We start from the raw sequence: 24,028 nt of genomic DNA on the forward strand, positions 1-24,028 counted from the left end.
TTTGGCGAGTGGAGGGCAGGACAAACTAGTGCACAGATGGGATGCTGGCATGCCTGTCTCACGTCACCATCCACGTCAACGTCAATGGCTTCACAGGATCAGCAGCCACACTTCCATTGTGAAGGCCGTTGACTGGTGCCCAACTCGGAGCAACTTACTGGCTTCTGGTGGAGGTTGCAATGATCATTGCGTTAAGTTTTGGAACACTGTTAATGGTGCTTGCTTGAACTCGATTGATGCTGGCTCTGAAGTTTGTGCATTGCTATGGGACAAAAACAAATCTGATTTACTGACCTTCCATGGTTTGTCGAACAATCAACTCACCTTGTGGAATTACCCATCCATGACGAGAGTGGCTGAGGTTTCCAGTCATTCATCCCGGGTTCTTTCCTTGGCTGGGAGCCCATTGGGAGGTATAGTAGCTTCTGCAGCAGTAGATGAGACAGTCAGGTTTTGGAATATCTTTGAGACTCCCAAAATAATAAAACCTGAACTGCCCTTTGCCCAATTTAATGTCATAAGATGAAAAGGCAGATAGGTGGAAATGATTAAGATTCCAAATGGAAGACTTCTCTAGTGCTTGACATGAAGATCTGTTGTTGGTAGCATTGCAATGGGAAGTTTCGTGGTGTCAAAGAGGCAGCACATTTTCATACAAGCGTATAGATTTGAGATCTTCAAATACGAGCGCCACTGCCTAAGGTAAGTTAGAAGCCTTACAGCCTTTTACAGCATTTTAGTAGGCTTATTTACAACATGACTGTCATTGCAGCTACGAGGCTGATTTTTGTTTCCTATTTATTGTTTATCATTTCATAATTATTGATATGATTATTGCCCAATTGATGAAACATGTGGTCTATAATTATTGCCCAATTGTTATAATCTAATTATGTGGTTTAAAGAGATTTCAATTTACGTTTCTTTTTTGTAAGTTACTATCTTTGTCTCATTTTTGTTTGAGAATTTTTGCGTAGACTATATATTTTGTTGTGTATGCTAATCATGCATAATTAGATCAAACTGATAGATGCTTATTTTTTTTTCTTTTTTGAGTTGAGATTTCTTATGATATTCAATATGGCCTTAGTATGACATGAAGACATCACATTGCACACCTAGAAGAGTGTTTGACAATCGAGAGATCTATGCATTATAAGAGGTAATTGCCTATGGTCTTATGTTTCTATTTTTCTTTCCGACTATAGGTTTCCTATGATACAAGTTAAACTTAAGAATTTTATATTCTTTTAGGACTATAAAGAAACTTTGAAGATTGAACTATGTAGCTCTATTGCCAGAACAAAGCACTTGCAATATGGCCTTGAGTATCACACGAAGATATCAGATTGCCAAAACAAACTTTGAAGATTGAACCGTATAACAAACTTCAGATTTCCTTTTTCATTTTTATTTGAGTTGAGATTTCTTATAACATTCAATATGGCTTTGTTATCACATGAAGAAATCACATTGCATATCTAGAAGTGTGTTTGACAATCGTGAGGTCTATGCATTATAAGAGGTAATTGCTTATGGCCCTATGCTTAGTTTTTCTTTTCTAACTATAGGTTTCCTATGATATAAGTTGAACTTCTGAATTTTATATTCTTTTAGGACCATTAAGAAACTTTGAAGATTGAATTGTGTTGCTTTATTGTCAGACCAAAGTACTTTCACATGATGAATTTAAAATCTTGCTATGGTGTTTTTGCTAAATCTTTATTCACAGATATAAGGATATTAAAGCATCTTTAGATTTGCTTAGAGGGTGAAAATATGGAAACTTATGGTATTGCACAACTATAATCATATTCAACAACTAAGAGATCTATGCATAATTTTGATCTAAGATGTAACTTCTTATGTCTTTATTTTTTGGGTGACTAAAGGTTCTTAATGTTTCATTTTATAATGAAGAATAAATTATCTTCACTTCTCCCATGTTCAATTTTATCTTCACTTGTTAAGCTTTGTTCTGTACTGATCATGTAATTTATAGGTGGATGCAACTTTGTTGTCCTTAAATCAGAACATCAATTAGTTGTATATGGAATGACTTTTTGTGCTGTACTTCACAATTTGTTACTCTATGGTTTTATGTGTACTGTTGCAACACATAGTTTATAAATGTTAAGGACATTTCAAGATTGCCATCGTTAAGGATTTGCTATCACTGAGCTGAGTGGGAGGACATGAATTTTAGTCGTTAAACCAAATATTTAGTTTCTTAAGGCTAACTTATATCTGTTCATTTATTGTCTTTATTGTAATTACTGTCAATATCTGCTGCTTTTTTTTTTCCTTTCACTGGCTTGATTTAAAGCTCATCTCGTATGATCTGATTGAAAATCAATTTTTGACCGAGCACACTGAACTCCTGAGTTCCAACTGAAATCTTTGGACACCTAACTGTTTTTTTTTTATCTGATCAAATTTGAGGGTGGTTTTTTTAACTGTTTTAGCCTTAAGATTTTTTTATGTTCTTTTAGGACTATTCTAGAACCTGTGAAAACTTTTATTTGGTATAGACTTATTTCACTACGGAGTAATTCATTTCACTTGAAATAGTGTTTTTGTTTTATGTTTATTTGCATATACAAAGATACTAAAACATCTCAGGATTTTGTTTAGAGGGTGAAAAAATTTGAAAAATTATGGAGTTACAAAACTAGAATTGTGTCTGGCAATCAAAAGACTATTGATCAACCACTCAGATATTGTTCAAAAAATTGTTCATGAAATCCATAATTTTCAATTTAAAAATTTTCAAAAATAAAGATAAGTTCAAAAGTGAAATCCAAGCCTAAAATTTTCTATTTTTAGTAAGATGTGTCATAATTTCTGTAGAAAGCAATTATTCAACCTAAGAGAACTGCAAACCATAGTATATACCATAATAGTAAAGAGATACCAAACAAATAAATCTATGAGCTTGATAAAGGTGAGGCATTGTAATTCTGTTTATTATGTTTTTCCCTGTGAAATGAACAAAATATCAAATTTATATGTCTTTCTATGAATAGATTAGGTCTTCTGCAACATAGATACACTTTTGATCCTAAGATAGAGCTTGAAAAATGATGTCAAATGGGATATAATGCAGGTTTTAAATTTTGGAAGTTAGCTTACCAGACCAACAATTCACAAATGCTTCATTATAGTGACAGTGGAGTAGTTCGGGTCCTTCCGATTAATAGGATCTTCATTAAAGGTTCCGATTTGTAATTATTTCAGTCTATGAGATCTATCTTGCTGAATCAGCTATAGTTGTAGCAGAGTGGTAGCAATGTTCATGAGCTTGATAGACAAGCTTGCTATGTTTCATATAAATGTTCACCAATTAATGACATGGCTACTATTTCAGTATTTTTTCAATTTTATTGTTGTGGTCATTTACCACAAGTTTCAGCATCCAAGCACTATATCTGAAATTTGTCTTGTGTAAGTATAACACCGACCTTTGAGTTGGTATTTCTTGTTTTCAACTTCCCTATTTGTTTACTGAGATTAAGGTAGCAGCAGCGGTTGTGATTATTTATTGCGATTCCAGTAATATCACATGTGGTACCAAGTTTGAATTTGACATGATAATTCTGATTGAATTATTTAAGTCATCATTTTTTATAATAATCTATGCATGATCTTATTGGTTGTAATGGAGAAACAAATTGAATATTGGGTAAGCATTTGAAGTTTCCATCACCAAAGTTATCATCCCTTCCAGCACCTCTACCTCTATGCCCCTTGCCACCGTCATATATATCTTGTAAATTATCATTGACCTTATGGACAAGGCTAATACGATGGAGATTGATGATCCTCAGAAAGCTCCAGAGCTTGATCGAGATAAACAAGAAGCTGCCGTGAAGCTCATGGCCAACGGTGCATGCACCCTTTGCAACAAGGGGAAGTTGCATATACAACCTTCTTTTTCTCTTGATTAATGATTGTTGGTGTTTGAATTATAAAACTAGAAATCAGTTTTATGTTATGAAATTATGCTTTTTTTTTTTTTATGCGCATATGGTTAGCTCACCCTTATTATCCAGAATAATAATTATTCATACTGGTCAGATTTTGTTGTTCCCCCCTATGTTTCAAATGGTCTGAATATTTCTACCTGACGTGGAGTCATCCATAAAAGATCCTTCTACTAGGTGCTTGTTCGTGTTTGACTTGAAGTCTCATACTTTCAATATAAATTTGAGAGAATATGTACATGAATGAACAACCAGTTTACTTTTGTCCCCAAAAGTGGATGACTTTATATAAAATCTCCAAGCTGATATGCTAGACATTGTTTGTCATAAGTGAACTAACAAATCAAAAGAAAGCAGGAAGAACTCGCAAGTTTGAATGTTACATCTTTGGACAATGTATCATTCGAACTAGAAGCTCAGTTTAAACACACACAATGAATTGGTCACCCCCCCCTCTTTTTCTGTGCTTTCTGAACTTCTTAATGAAATATTTCAAATTGTTTTGAAGAGTTCAATTATTCCAAGAATTACTTCAATGCATTTTAGTGATATACTAAGTGAACTGGTTTTGCAAAAAATTTAGAAGTCATCTGTTATTTTTTTGTTGAGCCTGACATATGGATTTTAAGAAGGAATATGGACACCATTTTTAAGTTCCATCATATTTTTTCCTCTTTTTCACCTTTTCCTTCACAAATTTACGGTAAGGGTCTTTCCATTATTGTCAATATTACAACAAATGTCTACTATTAGTCATAACTGTCAATATTTTCAACTTCATACAATGAGATTTTGCCTAATGTCACTATGATTATAGATTAAGTTGTTCACAAATTGCTTCATGCTTAAAGATATTTCACCTCCAACAATTTTCTCATAGACTTCCATTTGTGATGCTTCAGTCATATGTTGAGGCTTACCTTTCATTCATGTTATGATCAAGGCACGTTGCTTTTTTTTTTTTCTCATTCAGGGACAAAGAGAGTTAGAGCATTGATATTTCACTTACTGGAATTTGAGAATCAGGTTCAAGTATCCTTTCTTTGTTGATTATTTTGGTTACTCCTTTACTAGAAAGTATCTATGGTGGTTTCTCAAATTTTATCATTGAAAAGTCTAGTGCTCTAATTAATTCTCTTTCTTGTCTAACTTCTCGCCTGCCCCTTAACATTGTGTAATTTTTTTATCAAATTAGTTATAATTACTAACAAAGAATTGTGACTTCTATTAGTCTTTCTGTTATGTAAGAAAGAAAAAAAGAGATCTTATCAAATTCTGGATTGCATTCTAGATATTGCTCTCCTATTACAGATCATTCATCAATAATATTTTTAGACATGTTTCGATTCTTTTAGACTTTGTTTTTTCTCCTTTTGTTATATCATTCATCAATAATAACATTTCATAATCTTTCGAACAAATTAGTTGTCATTACTCATTACTAACAAAGAATTGTGACTTCTATTAGTCTCTCTGTTATGTAAGAAAGCAAAAAAAAAACCTATCAAATTTTGGAATTGCATTTTAGATACTGCTCTTTATTACAGATCATTCATTGATAATATTTTTAGACACATTTTGATTCCTTTGGACTTTGTTTTTTCTCCTTTATTTGAGTTTTCCACTTTGCACTATTCTGGCTATATTTTCTGTAGCTGATATTTAACTAATCGTTTCATCATTTTAAAACCAACAATTTATCATATTAAGAATATAGGTTTCCTACCTTGTTGGATTTGCATGTAAAGGTACTGAACATAATACCTTCGATGTTGATGAGTCACTTAAAGACTTCGCACAATTAGCTGTTGGACTTTCAGTTGTTGGCTCCACTTCTCAAAATTATATTTTTTTCCTTATATTTGAACATGAGACAGTAAATAGTTTCCTCATTGCTCTAAGTATGCATTTCTAGATGTCTAGAATCTAGGAGTATATTATTGCTTTGGCTGTCAGGAATATAGAAATTCAGAAAATAGATCTTTCTGAGATAATTTTTTTTCCGCTGTTATGTAGTCCATTATCTAATCTTATATAGGAAATATTTTATTGATGTTAGTCATCTAGTTTTACGTAACATGCCATATTTATTAATTTGTGCATCTCTGTGTATTTGCCTCGTTCAAGATTCAGATTGTTCATTATACCAACAACAACAAGAAGTGAAGATATCATGGGTAGCTACTATCATTTTCTAAAATGCTGTATGATTGGTTATAACCATTAGGTATCATACAATTTCAATAGTGGTGATTTATATTTATTTACTCTCAAGTGTTGGTGCTATCAGTTTCTTTGGTTATGTTAATGTTGCTCTAAGCTGGGAACTAGGTCAGAATTAAAAAAAAAAAATTGAAGATAATCTCAAGAAGTGAGAAATCATGAAGACAAATGTCCATCTTTAAATATTTTTGTGATTTTAAATGGAATATTAAATGCAAAGCTACCTTTCTTGTGATCTTAGAGTTCTCTCTTGGTGATTGTTATTTGTCATAGCTTGATAAGGATTAGTGACCAGATGACACTCACTTAATATGGGTTGTTTCCCTTTTATTTTCAAAATTTGCTATCAAGTAGAAGCTAATACACAAATTCCAACGATTTATGACCTCTCCTCGACTTTGATTGGTGTTTGTCTTGATGAAATTTGGGACTCAATTGCTGATGGTTTCAGTTTGGTCATTTCTTAGATGATGGCGATTGCAATATGTGGATACATAATTATGGGATAGTATCACTTGGTAGAATGTCTTTTCTTTGATTATTAGCTCTTATGTTGTGTAGATTCAACTTCCAATAGCATTTTGTAGTGCTTGTGAGTAAGATTTTAGTTATGCTCGCTGATCCAAAGTTTTTGTTTAGGCTCACTTATCCAAATCGAGAGATTTACATGGGCTCTTGAAATGTTGCTGAAGTCAAGTCTACAATTTTGTGCCCTTGATGTTGGAACCAAGGTATGCAATTTTGAATAATATTGCCCAGTACGGGCAGTACGTACCGGTCCGTCAGTTTACCGATACACGGACTGCCCGTTACCGGGTGGAACGAAATATATATATATATATATATATATTATAAAAGGCGACTTCGCGTCACTTGCCTCGGCGATGCGACGTCGCCTTATATATAAAGAATATTTATATATAAATAAATATATATATATATACATATATATATATATACATACATATATATATATATACATACATATATATATATATACATACATATATATATATATATATAAAGGAGGTGACGTCGCCCCGCGTGGGAGAAGGAAAAGGCGATGTCGCCTTTTATAAAAATATTATATATATAAATATTTATAAATAAATAAATTATATATATATATATATATATATATATATATATACCGAGCGGTATACCGAACTGTCACGGCCTTAGCTGGAATTGCCTAAGGCGTGAGGCACCCTTGCGGCCAAGACGCGAACTTAGCTTGCGTTGCCTAAGTCGCACTTCGCCCTTGCGATATTGCTCCGCAAAGATCAGCCCACTTGTAACCTCTTGCAGGTCCCGAAGGACCTGTAAAAGAGAAAGTTGATTAGTTCGAAAGAACGAGCGATGGACAAGTCCCGACATCTCGCGAAAAGAGGGGAAGCTTTACAAGCAATTCAGCGAGCACCTTGCGTGCACAAAAGAAAAGAGGGAGAGGGGGAAAACAAGGGCTTTAGAAGGTTGAACGAACAACTGCAAGCCCACAAAAAGTTGCTCACCAAGTCCCGGGCGCGACAACAAGTTCCCGTCAAGGCAAACGTACGAACTTGCAAATGAGTGTTCAACGAGCGTTATTATACCGTGGAGGCAGGTGAATCATCAGCACCATGGAGGCAGTGAATTGGCAGGTATGACGAACGTGTTCTGTCGTCGTCCTCCCCAGAAAACGTGGTCTGTGGCAAAGCGTTCGGCCGGACAACCTGCACTATGCCTGCTCCATGGCGGACTGCAACCTCGTCGCGCTGCGCGTGCTTCCTCCCCGACCGACTCATTAGCCATGCTTCCGTGGCCATGAAGGAACTCGGAACTGCCGCTTCAATGGTACTGGCCTCATTGTCCTCACCGATCCCTGTAACCTCGCATGGATATTTCCTGGCTCTTTCTTTCTTTGCTTATGATTGTTGCTTGTTCGACTGCAAATGAGTGTTCAAACGTACGAACTTGCAAATGAGTGTTCAACGTTCAACGTACGAACTTGCAAATGAGTGTTCAACGTACGAACTTGCTTATGATATTTCCTGGCTCAAACGTACGAACTTGCAAATGAGTGTTCAACGGTCGGTACTATACCGAAGCCCCATCCAGTCCTATGCCACTCGGGGGTTTCCAAGGGGCTGAGATGGCTGACGTTTTGGTGAGCGAAGGTAGATTCCAGAAATTAGCCCGCAGCACACGAAAATGGAGTTGTTTTGGGGTTGTTTTGCTCGGTTCGGTGAGCGGTCGCTTTGTAACGTTGCAGCTTGTTCGAACTTACATTTTTACAAGCAAAATGATCCAAAACCAAGAGAAAACATGCTGTCAAGCAGCTGTACATGTAGGTGTAAGCGACGAACGGTTCGTTGAACGGAGTTATTGCGAGTGCGCGATGACCGTTCGTGATAGAACAGTATATCGCTCGGTATACAGTTTCGTACCGTACCGAGCGAACGTCGAAACTCCGGTATGGTATGAAATTGCATACCTTGGTTGGAACTATAAATTTTTAGGATATGTTATCAACAGCAAGTTCTTATGCATTTATGATGCAATTATTACTATAGTTAATAAGGTTTTATAATGTGGTACTTTATATTGTTTGCTATGCTTTAGCTAAATTGACTTTACTCACAACTCGATACTCAAATAACATCCTTGTGTAATTTTTATGATCCTTTTTGCTTATCATGTTATTACTTCTAAAATAATTAATTTGTAATTCTATGATGGTAAATGTACAATGTGAAATATTAAGTGCAAATAAAATCTCACTCAAATTGAAATGACTAGCAAAGCAAATTATAAAGGTATCGTACAAAGCTACTTGTTAATTGGAACATATTTGTGCAGCATTCAACTGATATTTCAGCAAAATAAGCTTCTTAATCATGTTAAAACACATGAACTTATCCATACATTTTGAAGGTTACACTCAATCAATTGTGTTTCGATATGGTAATTCAAAACTTTCTTTTTTAGTCTCCATAGGTTGAGCCATCATAGAATCATTAGATTTGGGTATAAAAGTAGATGCATAACTAAATCGTGACACCTTTGGCTTATATCACAGTCTTTTTTATCACTAAATAGGAAGCTAGCAGCTCAGTTTTAATGAACATCTTTTATTGTTTGTAAAGCAAATTGTCATGCCCTTTAATTGTTTATGTTGTTATTCTTCTTTTATTTTCCATGTAATATGGTATCAAAACTTAAGTTCTGACCCCTATGCTTATCCCTCTTGGACTCATATGCTATGATTGTATGTAGTTGTTTTTGCTTTCCATATACTTTCCAAGAATGAATTGAATATTGGTACCAAATTTCCCTATTGAACTTATATGATGTGCAGTGATATAATACAGAAATATAAAATTTATTAGTTGAAATATTTAGGAATGTACAATATATTAATTAATGCTAGCAAATGATAGTAATGGTGTTGTCAGATTGACTTTGTTAGAACGTCAATCCTTGTTGTCGATATACCATACCAACTCAGGCAGAACATCAATATCATTAAATCGAGGTTTCCTTTCCCCACGTGCCAAAAAGGGCGACGAGGCAGTCGGATCTTTTTTTTTTTACTTATATATATATAAGTAAAACAAAGGGACGTCGCTCGTTTTTTTGCTCGCATGGGAGAAGAAACCTTCCCCACGCACAAAAAGGGTGACGAGGCAATCGCCCCATTTTTTGTTATATATATATATATATATATATATATATATATAAATGTACCTCTCCGTATACAGTACCATACCGTACCGAGCGAATCTCAAAACTCCAATATGGTACGGAATTTTAATCTTTGTCCTGAACATACATTTATTATTCATTATAATCCTTGTCCTGAACATATATTTATTATTCATTATAAGTTTTTGACTTTTGTATATTGGATCTTAAGTTGCTAAACTAAAAATATATCTATTGGAATGAAATCCTCCGGAAATAAGATGTAGTCTACTTAGTTTATGTCAACTAATCTAGACAAAAGTAAGCAAATAATGGGTCGGACGGATAGTTTACATTATATGATTCAAGTTTAAAAAATTCTACATATTCTTGCAAAACTCTTAGGATATGTTGAAATAAAAGTTGCAATTGATCACAACAAGAAAAAGGATATAACTTAATTCCTCGATGGTGTGACAAAATTTGAACACTTTTTTTGTATTACAATGTCTCTTTAACTCAAGTCCTTGATAGTGTGATCAATTTAATTGTCTTATTTTATATAAATTAATATCTGAAAGAGTCTTTCAGTCTCCCCATATTTTCTTAATTTTTGATTTTTTTAATTTTAGTGCACTTGTTAATGGAGCTATCTCTTGATCTTCCAAGGCGTTCCCTCGTTAATATATTAGGACAAGCTACCCAGTTGATATATGGATCTGAAAATTGAACAAAAGTTACACAAAGATTGCATCTTTCATGAAACAAATAGGATAAATATTTATATAGTTGGGTTTCCTTAGCACAAATGGAGTACCAATAGATTAGGTTAATGAAAAATGTTCTCACCTTGAACGTTACGCAGGAGGCAAGGTTAGGAGGAACAAATTTAAATGGAAAAATTTATCTTATACAAGTATGTGTTAGACATAAATAAATTTTTGCTTAGTTGTAAACAAGATGAAACATATTCAATCTAGTAGAGTTATTATGTTGATGTGAATGCCTCAATTGAGAACTTCATTTTCTCTAGGATTTTCTGCATTGGAAGTCATTATGTCATAGGTTAGTGATATGTTCTATGCTTAATTTCCCCCTTTCCCCACCAAAATCATAGCTATAGAGAAAATAAACTTTCTTATGTTTTTATGTGTTGGCAAAAAATGTTTCTCATTGTTAGGTTTAAAAAAGCGAGTAGTGTCATGATTCAAAGGCCACTTTGTTGTCTAATTAGACAAAGTATACTTATTTTTCGGATTTACAATTGTCACTTTTAAATTCCTGCTAGGTGTTTCAATTTTTATCTTTCTCAAAGAAAATTAGTTTCTTTACTTGATTTCTTGTTATGAGTACCAATGATTTTAACACCGCCAATGTCGGTCTCAAGCCCGAATGAAAAAGGTGGAGGGTTGCTTAAGGTCATAAAAAGCCAGTGTTGAAAACATGTTAGTACTCATAAGCATGATCCTAATTGTTTCATGGTAAGACTAGTCCGTCACAATAAATTGATGCAACATATATTGACCTCTCCGGTTATTATGAGAAATAGAGTTTTCTGTTCCTAATTCTGACATTTAAAGTGTCCATCAGTTCTTTAAATCTAGGTCTGCAATACCGAATGATACCGCTCGTACCGGGCAGTACATACCGGTCCGTCAATAGACCGGTACACAAACCGCCCGCTACCAAGTGGTACCGTCGATTGAGGTGATATCGTCATCGATTGAGACGTTATTATCGATGGTGACCGAGGGAGAAGAAAGAAGAGGGAGAAGACAAATAAAGAAATAGGAAAAAAAGGGAGAAACTGGATATCACCGCTCTTCTCGTCTGTCGGCGACTTCTCATCTGCACGTGAGAGAAGAAGCATCGGCTCGTGGGGCGGAGAGAGGCGACGATTTTTTTTTTCTCTTCTTGGGCAATGTCGCCTCGGGCATCTTCGTAATATTTTTATTTTTTAGATGTTGTAATTTTTTTTATCTGCGACGTCGTCCCGCATAGAGGTAAACCGAAAGGTTTATATATATATATATATATATATATATATATATATATATATATATATATATATATATACTGAGCGGTATACCGAAATATACCGCTCGGTATATAGTACCGTACCGTATCGAATAAGTCTGAAAATTTCGGTATGGTGGGAAATTTCAATCCTTATTTTAAATGATTTCTTTTATGGTCTAACATGCAAATATCGGGACTGTGTAACTTTTAAACTTTTTATTGACAACTGCAATGACATATGTGAATCTCCAACTGAACTGTGAGAGACACGATGGCTATGCAGGTCCATCTTCTCAAAGAATTCGGACCGTCATTTACAAGGACAATTCTCCAGAGTGTTAGTTACATATGTTCTTTTGTTTCTTCTTTGCATTTTGTTTTGTAATATTTTGTGTCAAACATTGAAATAATTGTAGATGGTGTGTTCCATATTACTTAATAGAAATTCTATTGCTTTTTGGCTTTTCACGTGTTCAAAAGTGTTGCTTTCTTAGTTTAGAGGATTCCACAATAAGTTTATGAAGAAACTAATGTTAATTAAATTATTTTTTCATGCATATTATGTGAATGGATATGGTTTCTTATCAAATCAATTTACACCTTGATTTGGTAATTTTGTACTTGAATTGTTGGGTCTGTCTTCAATATTTGATGAAATTGTTAAAACTGAAGTAACCAGGCACATGCAACCTACTGATTACTTGAGCTTGTTTGGGGAATAATTCAAATAAACCCAAGATTATTGGGATGCTTCTTATTTGAATGTCTTGGATATATCTGCAACGGAAGAAGGCAGTCCTCATGTCTTATTTGGATGTGCTTCACAAGTATGTTCTAAATGATTACCTACCCTATAATGTTTCTTAAACTAATTATCCTATTTTTTTCCTATTGGAATAACTTTTAGCCACCAGGAGTCTGCTTCTGTAACTAAATTGTCGAGTGCTTACATTCTTTTATAATGAATAGATAGCCTCTCCTGTTCTGCAAATTGGCTGACAGTAATTCAAAATTTTGATCCCTATTACCACTTATACAAGCACTGTTTCCAGGTGAAAGGTCTCTGTTTTAAGTTAAAACTTTAAACACCTTTTACAACTTTATATATTAATTAATTTGGATGGATTCTAATTTCCTTTCATTTGATGGCACTTCTTCCTCCAATTAGCCTCCTAAATCAAGTTGATGATAGTTTTTCACAGTGGAAACATCCTTCTGTCCAGCATGCTCTCTCTCTGGTTCAGCAATGATGCATTTGGGTGATATACGTTATATGCATTTGTATTTTTATCAAAAGTCTTAACAATTCATATTAATTTGTTGTTGCAGATAATAACAATGTCATCGTCATCTTCTTCATGCTTGTGCGGGCTATCTGTCTTCATTCTTATCATCTCGTGTTTGTTGGTTTCATACCAAGTTTAATTATAAATAGACAACTTACTTTTTGGCTTTCTAAGTAAGCATTTATTTTTCAATCTTCAGCAGCATGTGTATTTGATTGATTTATGCTTTGGACCATTATCACCATGGATATATACAATTACTGCAAAGGTTTCATCTTTTCCCATAATAAGTCTACATATTAAGTCAACAACTTGTATTTTTGTAACTGCATCGACCCTTTTTCAGGTTGATCTTGCAATTGAACTTCTGGAGGACCTCTTCGTGTTATTCAAGTAATTCCATCATTCTTCTTGTTTTTATTACTGTTATGAAGGCTTAATTCTTTATTATAATGAATGGTCGTTTGGTTGGTTGGTTGGTTATGAAGTCATGGATACAAGTGCAAGATATTGATACGATGGATATAGGCATGTATCAATGTATAATGTTCACTATTTAATGTGACAAAATTTGATATTTATTTAATGTTAGAATAGGTAGATGTATATAAATCATGATTCATCATAATTAACCTATTCATCATGAAAATATATAAACAATGTTTGGTGAATTATCTAACATAAGCAATTAAAACTATCTATGTTTGATGAGTACTTGGTCATTTCTTGATGTGACCTTTTTGTGGTCAATACATTGTGATTTATTGTGGATGGTCAAAATTATCAATCACTAATTTTCTCGTGAAATAATCTTCTCAGAAAAATGTTATTTGATTTGAACATCATAGTCCTAGCATAACAAAAACTTTGAAGTTCAGAGGTAATTTGTTTTACTGTGGTATAATTGAATAGTCTTTAAAAAAATAAAATATAAACATTTTGTTGGGGATCATATCTTCTTTATATTATGTATAAATATTGTTTGGTTTGACATTTTCGCTTTTTGTTCTTTTAAAGTACTATCACTTTTTCTATTGTGTTAGGAAATGAAAAAGTTTTTTACTTCCATTGAATTTGAAAATTACTTTTCAATCAATTTTGTTGCCATCAGATGGTCCTTACTAGTGTATCCCTTGATGGTCCTATAATTGTTCCCACCCTCAATTTTTTTTTATAATTTATCAATTGTTAAAGTTATGATTATTAATGTCTTTCTATAAAACCAAGAAAAACTAAAAGTGAAATAATTATTTTTCTAAGCTAAAAAATAGAATTAATGCCAAATTGGCTGTCGAATTGGATCATAGAGTAAAAAAGAAGAGTTGGCATCACTATGTAGTTTCACCATTTGATGTATGATAATATTTCAAGTTTGCTAGCAGTGGTTGATGATTGTCGAACTATGTCATGCTAGTATATTTTTCTATATTTTCGTGAAGTTTGGTCATATTAATTTTTCTTACACTCTACTCTATTTCGCTGGTCACCTCCCTCTTTTCTTGAACATGGGAGCTTGGTTCACTAGCAATTATGTCCAGGATACATCTCGACTCTATGATTTCGTAGAACTGATTTTACCAAGATTATAAAATAGGATAATAAGTTCATATCACATATTATAATTTATAGACTGGCCAAAGACCTTGCATTTGATTAGGTACTGAGATCTTACTGATACTTATTGCATTATGATCTTAATTTTTTACTGATGAATTCATTAGGCTTTTTTTGGATATGCACAATTGGTCAAAAAATCAGTTGGGTCCTGATGCAATACCTTGTTTCTATGGCATGGATCTAGCAACAGGTTTTAGTATGAAAATGTCTCTTTGTGAGTTCCACACATTGCAGCTAGCAACATGCATGTGACAGCTCTCTTGCACGCTTTCACTATGTTGTTTCTAAGACTAATGAAGTTTTAGCTCCTGATTGTTTTTAAGGTACAATAAAATATTTTCTTTATGGAACCATATATTCTAACTTCTAAGAACCTACAATGGAATATTTTTAGTGCCACATTTTCTACAGGCACATTTGAGGAAAAGAGTATTTCCTATTGTTTACTTATGGTGGATCATGTTTCTTATGTAGAATAAGATTTTTTTCATGCAGCTTTTATGCATGAAACAATAAGGATCCTACCTGTCAATTTGGAATTAACTATGGTTGGTTTATTCAAATCCTGTAAATGTAAGTCCGTTAGTTCAAGTTATTGTCATTTAGTACATTTTAGTTGATAAACCCTACATATGAAATCCATCTTTCATCCGTGTGTGCTTAAGAAACTGTGAATTTCGTCACAATGCCCCAGTTATTATCCAAATTCTATCCACTTCCTCCTGAATAAAAATTCAAGAAAAAGAAAAAAAATCTTGATACACTTCCGTATGACAGATTATGCACTTATTTTTATGCTTCATGTTTGGTTGATTTTGTTCATAATGCCCCTACCAGGTGTTTCCATAATCTGCTAGGCATGCTTATGTTGCTTTGAAGCAAGGTATACAATTTGTACCGGACGATACGTACTGGTCCGACAGGTTACCGGTACGCGGATCGCAAGTTACCGCCTAGCATAGCTCGGTAACGGTCGATTTCGACCCTTTCTCATGTTTTTAAACCCTTCTTCTCTCCTATTTCACTCCATTTCATTCTTATACTCTCTTAAACGATCTCAAAATATTTTTTTCTCATATTTGTGTTATCTTAAACTCCATTACACCTAAATTAGGCATACAGCTCGGTACACTGTACCGTACCATATCGAGCCAACCTCGAAACACCGGCACGGTATGGTATTTCAGTCCTTGCCTTGAAATATATCTTGCTGGCCTTGTCTGGGCATATGGATGATGTATTGTCAAAATATAAGGTTTGACCTTCTATTGAAGTATCAAGCATAATTTTGCTTACTCTTTCCAGTCAGATAGATGATGCTTTTACCATCCGTGTAGGAATTGAAACATAGGCTTCTATTTCTTTTGGAGATGCTAGAACCCTTCCTTGATCCTGTGATTACTGGAACACTGAAGATGCTTATGATATACACTTGAAGAAATAGAAGAGCTGTTGTATTGCATTCAATGTTATATGTACTGCATTACGAAGGCCTACCATTCTTCCTTTTGTGGAATCTGAATGGAAACGTAGATCTATTGCACCAAGGTCTACTGTAACAGCATATGATAATATCATAGGGAAAATAAAAAAAACTTTTAACATCTTTATAGTTTATACTTTATAGTGCTTATTTTTGGAGATGCAAAGAGAGAGAATGAAGTGATCGGTGAAGACTGCAGTTTAAAAAGATGTGAGAGTAAAAAAAAAAAAGAAATTATTTTTTGTTTATTTTTCCTGCAATAAAAGGAATCTTATCAAATGCACCTTGTTGGTTGTTACATTAATTGGTTTTCATTTACTGTCTTCATTGTCTTTCTATATTGCAGTATACTCCTTTTTGTTTTGGGGCCACATATGCCATTTCCTTCAGATATTGACCTTTGCAAATGTAATTGATTAGGCATTGGAAATATCACAAGTCGACATTGAATCTGATGTGGCAACATTGATTAGGCAGAATCAACCATTGCTTTGCCACTTTGCAATCCTCCTACAGAGTCTCCCCTCTTTCTACTGCATTCTGCAACTGAGTTATCCTGTTCTGTAGAGAATGTAAATGACATTATACTGCAGTCAGCTGCAAATCTTAGTGGACAACTTACAACTTTGTACACCCAACTGAAAGCAAGCAACATACAGCTTGAAATGGAAAAGCTACATGGGCTGCGAAGGTGTTGGGCACTTCTTGAAAGATTAATAATAACATCTTCTGGAAATGATGAACGGACATATCCCATTGGCATCAAAAGTGCTGGTTTCATCCACGGAACTTTAGTTCCACATTTATCGTGGATGCAGAAAATATTCAGATTTTCAAGTTGCATATGTCCATTTTTTAGATTTTTAGGATGGATGTCAGTATCTTGAAATGCAAAGCAACACTTGAAGGGATACTTAGCACTTACCGATAATTTAGTAAAAGAATTTTTAATTTGTATATTTATATCCATCGGTCAGATGGTAAACTATAGTTTCAAGTACTTTTTCCTCACCTGCATATGTTATTCCCAAATATGAGAAAACAGTTTAGTTAGTTTGGAGAAATAATTTTGGAAGTTCTTGGTATGCAACTAAACTCTCTTCCATGCAATATTTTTGTTCCAGATATCCTCTTTTGGGATGCTGACCTTTGTTTGTGGTTATTATCTAGAAATAATAAGAAACCATCTTCATGTTACAAAAAATACTATTCCATTGAGATGTCATGTCATTAGAAATGCCAAAGTTATTATTTTTTGCAATTATTGTTGAGCATATGCAAGCATTTGGTTAATAAAATGCCCAGAGTAGTAGCATCTAATATGCTTGATTTTCAAGTTGCTTGAGAACATTACTTTCTCCTATGGTTTTTCTCTATATTCTATAATCTTGATTTTCTATTGTAATGCACCAAAAATTTAATGTAGACTGATAAATGGTTATCATCATTATGTGAAAGGAGTATTGATAACCTTAGCGGTAAACTAATAATGAGATTTTATTGATGGGCTTATTTTGCATAATGTTGGGTCATTCATAACCTAGAACGGTCATCTGTTGCATTGCATTATCTTGGGAGAATTGTTGACCGAGGTAGCTACAATGGTGTGAATGAACTATCTGACACGGTTAACCAAAATTTGGTTTGCTCTCGGTCAGTAGGGGCTCTTCCTGAATCAGTAGATTCTAGCGAACATATGTATTAGTGTTGTTACTAGCCTTAGCGAACATATGTATTAGTGTTGTTACTAGCCTTTGTCCTGTATATAGAAAGAGCTCAACTATAATCCTTTCTTGTAGCCACTTATACCATGCTTCAAGAAATGGGCAAAGTTACAAATTCAATAGAAGTGAGTCAATTAACAAGACTTTCATTTCATATTCTGTCAAGTGCTTGTCTTTATTCTCCTGCCGAGGATATTACTTTGATACCTGAAAGTGTTTGAAGGAACCTGGAGCAGCAGATGGGAATATCACAGACAAGTACTTGCATATATTTCTTTACATATTTCCTGATGTTTGTTTCCAAATATATATTGTAGTGTAACTACTTAAGAGCATCATTGTTATCATATATTGAAACATATAATGTTGAACAATCGATTATATAATTTATATTTCTTGTGTTAGAAATTTGTTAGATGAAAAAATTTTAAACCATTAGGCTATTTAATTTTTTTTTAATTTCAGGTGTGCTTAATGACTTGGAGAAAAATTTGTGCATATATTTGTGTAAACTTAGAAATGAATTTGATGGTGCAAAATTGATATATTTGCCATATCTCTTTAATGGTTGGTTTTGACATCTTATTATGTGAAATAAATTATTTTAATTTTTAATCTATTTTTTCATGGCTTTATGATATGTTTGTTACATATCTTCTTTATTATTATTTTTTTATGGAAGGTTATAAAAGAAATGCTATCATCTAGCTTTTGTGGGAAGCCAAGTGATCCTAAATTCCAAACCATTTAGGAGAAAATTCTTTAAGTTGGGTACGATAATAGATTATTATTATTATTATTATTATTTTATGAAGGCAGGGTATTACCCACCCATGGAGTTGATTTACTTGGTTTTGAGCACCTAGTGAAAAGTCCTTATCTAGATTTCAGACCCAATTAGTTTTTTCGTTAGTTAATTTCACTATCTTACATAAGTTGGTCTTTCTAGTACACACTAGCGGGCTCACAAGTTAAGATTTTCTGAAAGAGCCAAATATGATGAGTTAGTTCTGAACACGAATTTTGAGCTAAAGCATTGTTTGTTTTATTATTTTATATGAGTCCCTATCTTTACATATATTATTTTGTAGGGTCTTACGTCTACCTAAATATATGGTTCCAAACATGGTCTAATATTAGTCTGTATTATTTATATATAATTCTTTTGGATGATACTAGGTGGTATAGGTCTATGTACTGCTCAATATATGATCATATTAGACTTGTAGATTATTGATACTAGTTTTCAATCAAGATTTAAATTTATTATATAAGCATACTAAGTGAGAGAGAAAGTATTAGCACCACCAACTCATCCCACCATCCGGACTGAAGAGGCCACCTAAGTAAAAGTATGGGAGTCCCCATCAACTCTTTGCAGCCGTCGACTAGGGATCAACCCACGATCCTTATTTGTCCCGACTTCCCAAAGAAAGCCTGCAAGACCCACTCTAACACCATAGTTGAAGAAAGGGCTATGCCCCCACATTAATGATTGATGGCATGGTTCGTCTCCCCGACACCTCCTTTTCAAACGACTAAAGGAGGGATCACTCCTTGTCTGACTCAATACAACTAAAAGGCTAAATAGTGAACACCATCCCGATCGCCCAATGTTAATGTCGACCTCGAGATAACATGTCGGTAAGCCATCTCCATTAATGTCTCCTAACAAGTAGGGTAGGGGGTACCCTCACCAATCCTTGTCCTTGTTATCAGGTGCCTAGGTATAAAAACCAAGTCTAGGCTAAACAAGGGCAAGCAGGTGAACACTACACTTTTATGAATACTATTAACTCTCTCCTCCCTCATTCCTCTAACTTAAGCATTGGAGAGGTCACGTTGGGACATCCCACGGCCATGGCGACCTGTCCTCCCAGACTAGTGTGGGGAAATATCGGGGGCGACATCACACGCACAACGAAAGAACAGAAAATAAAATCCCTAAAATTTTCAAATATATGTTCATTGTCGTACGAAGATTAGTGTGCAAAATTCACGAAACTTAAAACAGCATATATTAAATATTGTGTTACCTAAGGAGATCGTATATCCTTGAATACCTACAGATCTATAGGAAAGGATGAAGAAAGTCAAACGCCCTCCTCTCTAGCAATGATCCATACAACAGGGCTGCAATGATGCTCCTCAATCTCCAGACCTGTTATCTGAGGAGGAGAAGGGGAAAGGAGAATAGGAGATAACAACCCAAAGAGGCTCTAGCCTATGAACCATTGGTTCCCTCCTATTTATAAAGGATTTCCACACATAGGTTTTCCTCTAGGCTCATTCCTAAACATGCGAGTTTCTCTATCCAGTCATCATAGCAGGAAGAGGCTCTTGGATATCTCATATCGCTGAATCCTTCCCTATTCCTCAAATAGTTTACGGACATATAGGAGAATGAATTTGGCATCCATCTTTTCATGCTATCTTTGTAACTCAGGAGTCATGGAGCCCAACATGTAACACTGAGTAAGAGTGGAGTCATCTATGTACTTCACGTAGCGAGCGATCTCATTCTCGCTTACCCCTTCCTCGGGCGTAGACATCACTATATCAAGGATGTATGCAATTTTCTCCACTGTGAGAACAATTCTCAAGTTACGGAGCCAATCCATATAATTCGGACTAGTGAGGCGCTTGAAATCAAGTATGCCACGTAAGGGATTTGAAAGCGACATTTTCTGAAAATAAAGATGTAGTAGAAATAAATAACATGTAGATTTTATAAAAAATAAACAATCAAGATATGGACTTCTATCTTAATCTACTCCCACTATTTTACTAGTGAGTCATGCGACACCCTCAGAATGTGAAATGAAAGTCTCCGGCAGACTTCTAGTGGGGATCGGGATCCAATCAATGTTTTAATGTAACCTCGAGGGACTCGATGAATCACACTAAGCTCAAAAGATAGGCAACTTTTATCGATCACAACTCCTTGTGATTCTTGTCCTATTCGACCTCCGAACTACCATAGTCTCGAGGGACTTGATCAACTATGATGTTCGGTTAAGTCAACACCATCGTTACAAGATGAGTCTAATTCGATGATATACCCTCGAGAGACTCGACCAAGCATACCATGACCTCAGATCACCGATGACACCTCTATGTCATAGGCAAGATAGCGAATCGCGATATAAGTGAGAGCCTCGAGGGACTCGACTAATTCAACCTACACCGAGAATCGGTCCCAACCTAGAATGATGGAAGGCCACGTGGGTCAATCTAATTATCTCACATTTACCGACAATATTATCGAGAGAGGGATTTCTTTGATTTGGTCTCCTAATATGACATGTCATATACATACACATTTAATATATATCTACATCACATGCAAATATATATACATATCTAGCAGGTGTGCAACCAATCACACATCACTTGAGAAATCACACCAGATGATCATAGACCATAGCCTAATAAGATTAGGCCCGAGCCAGTGGGCCTAATCACTCACATCAAGATCTATGTGTGCAGCGGTCCATCTTTATGCCTTGTGATCGTCCATCATATCCTCGTCGGTTCCGTTAGCATCTCGACGCATCTCCATGCATCATGATCGTTCGTCTCGTGGGTCCTACTATCGCATCCACGCTCCTACTACGCCTCCTCATGTGATTATAACTTAATCATAGGCACGCAGGCCCCATAATAAATGAGAAATAAAATGGAAGCTCATAGGCCCCAATAATAATAATCACAAGTACACATATCACATGGTCCATGATCATCCATCCGTATATCATATATCACATGTATAAATCATCATCACGTAGGACTACTAAATAATAATAAAAATAATAATTAATTAAATATTTTAATTAATTAATATTTTTTGAAATTAGGGATATGTAGGAAATTTCTTAATTCTAAGGGGTATTTTGATAATTCGGATAAAAAGGATAGAATTTAGAATTTCTAAAATTTCGAGTGGTAAAACTATCCTTTTGCCTAAAAACCCTAAACCTCTCCCCTGTTGTGTTGTCGCCGCCACCACCATGCTAACAGTAGCCACTACAGGTAGGTGACCCTACGGGTGTAGCGACCACAAGCACCGCCCTTGCACACGGGCATAGTGATCGCGCGCAAGCGACTTATGCTGTAGGCGGCTTACTTGTGGGTGGACGAACGTCAACCGCTTGTAACACTTGCACGCAGGTGGCCTACTACATGTGGCCAAAGGCTTTAAGCAACCTTTGGCAAACCTGCAAGGGCAGTAACAGTTGCTACCCTCTATCGCCTTTTACATCAATGATTTTGATTTCAAAAGCTTTTCTAAAAGACAACATATGCAGTTCAAAATCAATCTTTCGCATGAACAACCTGGCTCTGATACCACTATTGGAAAATCTGAGGGACGACATCACATACGCAGCGGAAGAATATAAAAACAAAATCCCTAATTTTCCAAAGATATGTTCGTCGCCATGCAAAGATTGGTGCGCAAAATCCGCGGAACTTAAAAACTATGTATATTAAAGATTATGTTACCTAGGGAAATCGTATATCCCTAAATCCCTACAGATCTCTATGAGAGGGTGAAGGAGGTCAAATGCTCTCCCCTCTAGTAGTGATCCACACAGCAGGGCTGCAATGATGCTCCTCAAAGTTTTAAGGAGGTCAAATGCCCTCCTCTTTAAGATTAATCTTTGGGTGTATAGTTATGAATTGTTTCGAATAAAGCTAAGCGAAACCATTGTTAATATATACACACATTTTATGGATGTTGTCAATGATTTGAAAGCTCTTGATTAAAGTTTTACTAATCTTGAACTTGTTAATAAAATTTTACTATCTTTTCCAAAAAATTGGGATCCGAAAGTAACTGTTATTCAATAAGCAAAGGACTTCTATTTTCCTTTTGAAGAACTCATAGGGTCATTAATAACCTATGAAATGACTTGCAAGGCACATGATGAATATGAGAATAATATTCCAAAAAATAAGAAGGATATGACACTTAGAACCAAAGAAGACTATTCGAGCGAAAGTTCAAGTGATGATGATGACTTGACACTCCATACAAGAAAATTTAAAAAAATTATAAAAAAACAAAACAAATATTGTAAAACAATATACCAAGAACAAAAACAAACTCAAAAAGGACATAATCATCTACTATGAATGCAAGAAACTGAGGTACTTCAAAAGTGAATGTCCACAACTGAAGAAGAAGATGCTAACACAAAAGAAGAAAGTACTATGCAATTTGGGATGAATCAAGTGCATCAGAAGACAAGGAGCAAACCAATGAAGATGAGGTGGCAAACTACACTTTAATGGCTCTTAATGATGAGATAAGTGACTCAATTGAAACTCATTTATTTTATGATGAATTACTTAATGCTTTTTATGATTTATATGATGATTTTAAATTAGTTGGTAAGAAATATAAATTGCTAAGAAAAAATCATGCTTCTCTCTCTATTAAATTTGAAAAATTAAAAAGTGAGCATGATAATTGCATGTTAACCTCTTGTACTCAATGTGAAGAGTTAGACTTAGTAAAAAAAATAAATATAGTATTACAACAAACATTAGAAAAAAATTAAAATTTAAAATAAATCATTAAACATGATCCTTACTAACAAAGGACATACATAGAAAAGAAGAAATCGACTTTGTGAGTAGTAACACTTAACAAAAACTGACTCTATTTGTTAAAGGACCCACATTGCATGTTACCCCTAAAAGTAAATATAATTTTGTGGTAGATATGATCATTATACCTATAGATGTTCATTTAAAAAATATAGCTCATATAAATTAGTTGGGGTTCCTAAAGGAACCATAAATAACTTAATGCTAATTGTTAGATCCATTCATAAGGGACCCAAAGTTAAATGAGTACCTAAAGTAAACCCCCCTTTTTTGTAGATATATCTATAATCAAAAGCTAGGAGCAAGAGATAATATTTTGATAGTGGATGCTCAAGGCACATGACCAGAGATCCAACACATTTCTCTAAGTTCACTAGCTAAGACGAAGGATATGTTACATTCGGAGGCAAAAACACT

At 34.6% G+C, this 24,028-nt stretch overlaps 1 long non-coding RNA gene across 5 annotated transcripts; it reads left to right on the plus strand.

Annotated features, from left to right (window-relative positions):
* Positions 1-143: 143 nt before the first annotated feature.
* Positions 144-17,023, plus strand: LOC135678823 (uncharacterized). Of its 5 annotated transcripts, XR_010515099.1 has the most exons (5): positions 144-702; positions 4,957-5,009; positions 6,846-6,937; positions 12,172-13,567; positions 16,695-17,023. It is a non-coding gene; the product is annotated as an uncharacterized LOC135678823 (long non-coding RNA). The 5 variants fall into 5 exon arrangements; XR_010515101.1 differs by having other exon boundaries at positions 144-6,937; positions 12,172-13,442; positions 13,521-13,567; XR_010515097.1 differs by having other exon boundaries at positions 144-5,009.
* Positions 17,024-24,028: the final 7,005 nt, after the last annotated feature.

The sequence above is a fragment of the Musa acuminata genome, chromosome BXJ1-1 (genome assembly GCF_036884655.1).
Source record: "Musa acuminata AAA Group cultivar baxijiao chromosome BXJ1-1, Cavendish_Baxijiao_AAA, whole genome shotgun sequence".
Classification (NCBI taxonomy): domain Eukaryota; kingdom Viridiplantae; phylum Streptophyta; class Magnoliopsida; order Zingiberales; family Musaceae; genus Musa; species Musa acuminata.